The sequence below is a fragment of the Miscanthus floridulus genome, chromosome 5 (assembly GCF_019320115.1).
Source record: "Miscanthus floridulus cultivar M001 chromosome 5, ASM1932011v1, whole genome shotgun sequence".
Classification (NCBI taxonomy): domain Eukaryota; kingdom Viridiplantae; phylum Streptophyta; class Magnoliopsida; order Poales; family Poaceae; genus Miscanthus; species Miscanthus floridulus.
The window spans coordinates 19,087,307-19,094,649 of NC_089584.1; the positions used below are offsets into that span (position 1 = coordinate 19,087,307).

A 7,343-nucleotide genomic window follows, 5' to 3' on the forward strand; every position below is an offset into this window, starting at 1 on the left:
AGGGAGCGTTTTTCCATTTTCCTATTTCAAAACCAATTTCAAATATAAACCAAATCGAATTTGAATATGGTTTAAAATACACTTTTCAATTCAAATAAAAATGAGCAATTATGGTAAACTTTCAAAAATAAATTTTACAACTTTTTAAACTCTTTTGTTTTCTATTTTTTTTCTTTTATTTCCAAGCCATTTTCAAATTCATTTTCAAAAGCAATTTGAATTCATTCTGAATTTCACACAATACAATAAATCCAATGCAGAGGCATGAATGCTCCAATAATGTCTAAACCTTATGATAAATTTTAATTTAATGAATTTTTTTCTTATATTTCATGAGCACGAAATTCAAAATCAAATCTTTTTAGCTATATTTCAAAAGAAGCAAATTTTAGGGTGTTACAATTCTACCCCTTAAGATGAATCTCGTCCTCGAGATTCAGACAATGTCGACTAGGAGATGGGGATACTCCATCTTTGGATTCTTCTTTACTTCCTCGTGTAGTTCCTTCGTCTTGATAAGGATTCCACTTTACTTTGCATACCTGTTAACCTTACTTCAAATATCTTTCCCGACTGATTCCAAGATTTTGACAGATTCTCCAGACCATGCCTAGGTAACTTCAATCACTAGGCCATTTTTTCTTTTTAGTCCATACTTATTAGACCTCTTTCTTTAGATGTTCATCCTTTAACGGAGCCTGACGAATCTCTTGGTCAGAAGAAGATTCTACTACCAATCTTCAAAACATTAATGATTCCGGTTAAGTTGCTCAAACTTTAAATACAATTTGTAATCCTCGGTGTCACCCGAACCTTCTTAGCACAATTCTCCGTTGCTATGGGCATCGGCCATGACTTTGCTCCTCGAAGTTTTGGCACTTTTCTAGGTCATAATCAATTTCATTCTAACGAGGATATCATAAGCTCAAGACCATCTTAGTGAAGTTATCCTTTAGATTCTGGTGATCCACTTAGATGTCACTTTTATGTCCAAGAAGATAGTACTTCCATGATTCACAATGGATGACTCCAGATCATACTTCAGATGTTCCATCTCATGCTTTCTTGCATAAGCCTCTATTTTTTTTCTTCTTGCATAAGGACACATCCCACACCTTTGACAGGGTGCATCATAGTAGATATAAAGCTCTTGTCCTGATCTGGCAAAGCTAATACTTAGGTTTTACCTCAACCTCTTTTTTTACTCTTTCAAATACTTAGCTAAGGTCTCTTGATCCAAACTTAAAACCTTTTCTAGTAACACTATCAATATCTTGATGGTCTTGGATAAACTTCCATTGAACCTCTAACCAAACTTCATTGAAAACTCTAAGTTCTCTCTTACATCTTTGAGTGGATTCCAATTAACTCTCTTCAATCTAAACCTTCTTGTCATGCTTAGTATTTCGTTGGGATTTCCTGAGACTCCGTAGAACCCACTATAGTTATTAAATATCTCATTCTTATGTCATCAACGTCTACTTGTCCTAGGTATGTTGATGATTGGACTCCTAGCTAAGAATAGCTCAAATTGTAGAGCCATATTGACGAATGCATCAATTCCTCGTAGATGATCCGATAACTTATCAACCGAGCAAAGGATACTTACTCTGGATGATGAAACCCTTAAGTGATATACATCCTCTGAGTACCACCTTTCTTATCAAATTAACCGATTCTTCCAAGTGAGAGCTTGAGAGCATGACTAGACTTCATATGGCACCTTGAGCATTCGGACCCTTCTTAGTTGGATAGTTTGCATAGGCGTGATCATCTATCTTATTGATCTCCTCCAAAGGTTTCGATCCTGGAACCTATGGGTTATGGACCCACCATGCTTCCGCTACGTAAATTAGAACGTATGATACTTCATCTTGCAAATTCTTCAACTTGGCTACCCCCTTAAGAAGAGATAAAGTAGGGGACACCAAAGTATAGCTTGCATCTCCTTCTAGATGAGCTAATTAGTATCAAGACATTCTGACATTCCAATGATACTCTTGTACATGGGCAAGAACAAGAAATCTGAAATTCCTCACGAGTAGAAAAACAGCAGAGCAGTAAAACAGTTGTAACTCCCATTCTATTAATCCAATTAAGTTGTAGCTTATACCACTGGAAAGCTTATTAAATTCTCCACAACTTCCTTATAGAACACTTTTCCAAATTCTGCAGTTTAGGTTGTTAACAATATTGCACAACAGAGACTACTCTAGATTTTAGACAGCACAGGTGCACCATCTTGTGATTTTCATCACTTCATAACCAAAATAGCTATCAGGTGATTCTTGTGGTCCGAGAAAGATATTGAAGTCTACTGTTGTCTAGAATTTTCTCATGATTTCTGATCATCCAAAATCAGAGACATAAGCCGAAGAGGGCAGACTGCTCCAAAAGGCAGGATAGGGAAATTAGAAGAAAACTATAACCCAACTATTTATTCCATTAATCCTTATACCTTAGGCCTACGAACTAAATGAAATTGCGGGAACACCCAACAAGATCATTGCAGTCATTACAAAGATGCAAAACAATCATAAGCATAATAACAATTCAACAAAGCACTAAAGGTGTACAATTCAATCATTGACTCAACTTGCGATACTATCGTTCTCATTGTACTAGGGGTAACAATTCTAAGACTCATCTTCAAATTACGCAAGAAGGTGGTGAGGAACAGTTCTAAAAGTATATCGAATCAAGGAGGGAAGATGAGAACAAGGACTTTAAAAAAAGCACCAAGGTAGAGATGAATAGCAAGGGTAGAGATATAGTAGAGAAGAAAATATCAAGGTTCATAGAGCAAGGGGTTTTTTAGCAACTTCTAAACCTTAGAACGACCAGTTTCTACTAGGCTTGCGTCCTACAATTAGCATTGCTTTGATACCACTTTGTAGCACCCAATTTTAAGAACAAAACTAGATACACACCATATATGAGCCCAGGAAGTCAAATCTCACATATAGCTACAAATAAGGGTAATATCGAAAGACAATGCTCAATATATAACATACTTAGTATAAAGGATATAACTTTAGACAGCAAACAACAGAAAGACAACTCTGATCTTTAGGTGAAGACTCCAATTCTTCAAGGACAACTAACTGGTTGATCACAAGCCTAATTCCTCAAAACTCTAGCAATCTGGTACCCATCCGGGATTTTTATCCAAATAATTAAAAAATAAAGCAAGCGTAAGTACATATCGTACTCAACAAAAATAACATGGGGTTCATGTGGCTCAAAAGGCTGACACTGGTTCAACTGCGATTAGCTTTTAATGAGTCATGATTTTAGCAATTGAGTAGCAACAAGTTTATCCCAAGCCCATATAAACACATGATCAGGTAAACATGAATAATGAATAGCATAAACAGTAATTATTAGTGAGCATCTTCATCATCCATATCATCAGTGTTCATCATCTATTCCGTAAGGGTTCCAAGGCCGCTCGTGACCGTGAGCATGGCTGTTAGGTTGTACACTTTCACTGTGAGTCATGATTTACCCTTTCATACGAGGTCACGAGCCTCTTAACCCACTACCAAGAAAGGTCGATAGGGTTCACTATGAAGCCTTTCAAAGGTTCGTCTAACAAGTTAGGGCCATTAGATTCACTTGGCAAATAGATATAGAGCCCCCCTTCCCGATGACACAATGACGCGCAGCCTATATACAAGGGGACAGCGGCCGCACTATATCCGATTCGGCAAGCCATTCTTACGCCAATAAAGGTAACATCTAACAAGCTAGAAAAGGTCCTCATACTGAGCTAAAGCCAGAGCCATGTAGTCCTCATAGTTGTACTGTAAGTCCCAAATGATCACTTATAGATAAGTCATTAGGGAGAAGAATCTAGAGCACCGTAAAAATAGCCCAATGCTCTAGCCCCTTTGTTCCATATTGTTAAAAAGGATCTTTTAGTGTTTATTGCATATTCCATTAGTCAAGTTACAAGATCATGACTTTAGTTGAGCACTAGCATCACACTACCCACTGCAATACCCCATAGGTGACAAGGAATCCAAGATATCAAATAGCTAGGAAAATTACTGCGGTTGCGAAGGTAGACACATGCATATGATTAAAATGACATTAAAGGAGTATATGACAATAAGGAAGATCACATACTATACTTGCCTTAAACTCTTATCCTTCTTCTAGTCCAAAGGTTCCAAGGAACTTCTTCTTGATCAACACGTAAAGCTCACCGACTGGACAGGATCATAAAGGACCACATAAACATCCATGCAATCATACATGAAGCAAACAGTAGAACTAAATTAGAAGAGTACACCAAACATATGAAAAAGTAAGTAAAAATGTTCTAAATATGTTCTACACGTTACTACGAACACACAAACGCGAAAAACACTCTAATCGGGGCTATAACGAAGAGGTTATGAATTAAACAAGATTTCCTTTAATAAAATAATAGATTAAACCTAACCTCGAATTTTAAAAGTTGAAAATATATTTAACAGTAGCGTGAGCCTGTAGATTACTCAATTACGAATCTAACGCAACTTGAGTCTTCCACATCTAGCTGTACCGCTGTAAAACAATTTCAGAGATGATGTCCCGAAGGGGGAGTATTCAGAAAACAACTCAGCACTCAGCAGACAGGGCACCCTGAATGTAGTGCACCCAGGCATGATCACTCGATCGTGAGAGCTTCAAGAACAGTCTGCCTGTTCCTCTTCTTTGTGGGAACCAAGGCCAGAACTTGAGGGGCAAGATCAGCAATGCTTTGGCCAAATATCCATCTGCCTGTCCAAAATAGGGTCGCAGCACCACCAACCACAAAAATGACCACAATAGATAAGAAGGCTCGGACAGATTTTTGGACTGGTATATTGAAGACAGTCAGTGACAAAGCTTGAAAAAAATTTATGAGGGCTGAACAAAAGAATAGAAGCTTTTTTATCTTCTCTTAACCTTAGTCCCTCCTACCTAATACATATATACATAAAATTTTAAGGGAGGGCTTAGGGGAGCTCCACGTGCTCAGGATCGGTAGGGGGGGCTAGAGCCCCCCAGCCCCACCGCTGGCTCCGTCGCTGAAGACAGTCCAAGGATGATTAGAATATGTTCTCACAGACCTATATATCTTTGTGCATTTAGTTCCGATCAAGTGACTTATATATACCTTCAGGATACAAATTTTTTTTTTCTTGTGTCACTCCTGACGGATAAAATTTTCAATAGCTCTGCATTTATCTGTAACAACAACAACAACAAAGCCTGTAGCCCTGCATTTATCTGTAGTTTGGGTTATTAGATAACATGTAGAGAAGATCAGATGCTGTAAGGTGCATGTCATTAGATGTCATGCAGGCTGGTTGGCTAGCCACATGGACAAAGGGACACACTGGCACGCATGGCATGACAACATATTCGTATCAACACAACGGCAGCAGTACACATGGAGGGAAGCACAATGCTGACATGCACATATGGTAGAACGTTTAGTTAGAATGGAGGATTATCTGTGAAATGCTACGTGGAAGTGATGTGATAGGGAAGAGGGGGAGCAACAAAACTAATGATCAGGAAAATTGGCACAATAGTACCTTTACTGTTCTTCTGGAGAAAATGTTTGTCTGTCGTAGACTCGTAGTTGGATAGTAGCGAACTTTTGTACTTTTCTGACCTATTCTTTTTGAACTGATGGCCTAAATCAATAATTTTCAGTCAAAATATGTGAAAACTGCTTCACTGCATGTGTTTAGTCAAATCATGTCCTTGCTAGGATCCAAATATGTCTCTTTTGGGTCAAACTGCACTACTTGAATTTGAACTTTTATTTATTTATTTTTTTGGGGGGGAGGGGGGTGGGGGGGCTTGCATTTGGCGAAACTTTTCTGTTTGAGAATAGTTTTGTTTCAACATGCAAGCTTGATTTTAGCTGTTTCTATTAGAGCTAAGCTGTTGCATAGAATTGTCACATGATTCAGAGAGTGGTTTGCTTCTAGATAGTGTGCTATGGTATTTTAATTTGCAATGTTTGGATATAGGTCATTGATCTAGCAACATCTCTTGCCAAAGTCGCGGATGTTGATAGAAATCTTGGGAATCAAAGCGCCGCAGTTGAGGGCTTTGACGAAGCAATTCAATGCCTTGAGAAGTTGAAGCTGGATTCTGAACAAGCTAGCCTTGAACGACGGGTAGCTATTATTGATCCTCATTATTCTTCCTCTCATCCTGTATCTGTTTTTTCTGAACTAACCTTCATCATGCACATTTGCAGCGCCTCTCGGTTCTTGACTTCTTACACAACCAACTGGCAGCTGATAAATAAGACATGGTCTTCTCCTAAGAATGCACCAACAACAGATGTCTTCTCATGGTAATGTTCAACTCCACTACTTAAGGTTCCCTTTGGGAGGAGTTGGCCTAGAAGAAGCAGCGATCAGTATGTGTTTACCACCGTTTGAAACTTTTCTCACGGCACAAAATAAGTACTCTTGCACTGTAAATGTATCATATATTTGTTGATCGAGTACTCTTGATGATTCGATGATTGCCGATACAGTTCGGTATAGTCTAAGCACTGTAGTTGTCAATGTCATAGCCTGGAGCAGCGCGTAAGATGTAACTTGTGGGAAGTTCCATCTCGCTTTACCGTGTCATGTGTGAACACTTATCCTGTTGTATATTGACAATAAGACTGGGAGATGCCAATCAAAAGCATGGCCCGTTGTTTCTTTTTTAGAGAAGATTCCCAGGTCAAGCTGTTTGCATATTTTAGGTGCGTCTCTGGTAAATCTGGGTCAGGAAATCCCAAAAGTCAGAAAGAATTCGTGACTTGATCCATCCATGTATTTCTTGTGAGAGACGCTTGTTTGACTGGAAAGCCAGGTCTCGCCTGGAGATCGCAGATCTATCGCTGGCGCAAATTTGACTTATGAAGAATGTAGTGGCGCACGTTTGTAAGTGTCCACTTTTTTTTTCTTTTTTTGGTGCTCTTTTCTGCACGGGTAGGCGATGGTGAGGTCCCCGCACGGCGCCGGCGCGCAGGGCGTCGAAGTGTTCACGGCGACCGCGGTGGTGGGACTGGCTAGCAGAGCGAGCAGTAGCATGGCTGGGCAAAGCAGCAGCCCAGCGGCGGGAACAGGACATGCGTGCATCGATCTTTGCATTGCGAGTTGTGATTGCGACACAAGGGAAAACACTGTGCGGGAGCAGTCGTAGTTTGAGAACAATTGTCACAGAGGAAGGAGGAGGTGGTGCATTGCACTGGAAGCCGCGAGGATGTTGACGAATGCGCAGACCCGACGTCTTCGGCCCCGTTTGGTACAGATTCTTGGCTGGCTCCTGATTCCGTTTTTCGGGTTCACCTA

At 39.7% G+C, this 7,343-nt stretch overlaps 1 long non-coding RNA gene across 1 annotated transcript; it reads left to right on the top strand.

Moving 5' to 3' along the window:
* Positions 1 to 5,872: 5,872 nt before the first annotated feature.
* LOC136449620 (uncharacterized) lies at positions 5,873 to 6,713 on the top strand. The gene is made up of 2 exons (XR_010758064.1): positions 5,873 to 6,167; positions 6,251 to 6,713. It is a non-coding gene; the product is annotated as an uncharacterized lncRNA (long non-coding RNA).
* Positions 6,714 to 7,343: the final 630 nt, after the last annotated feature.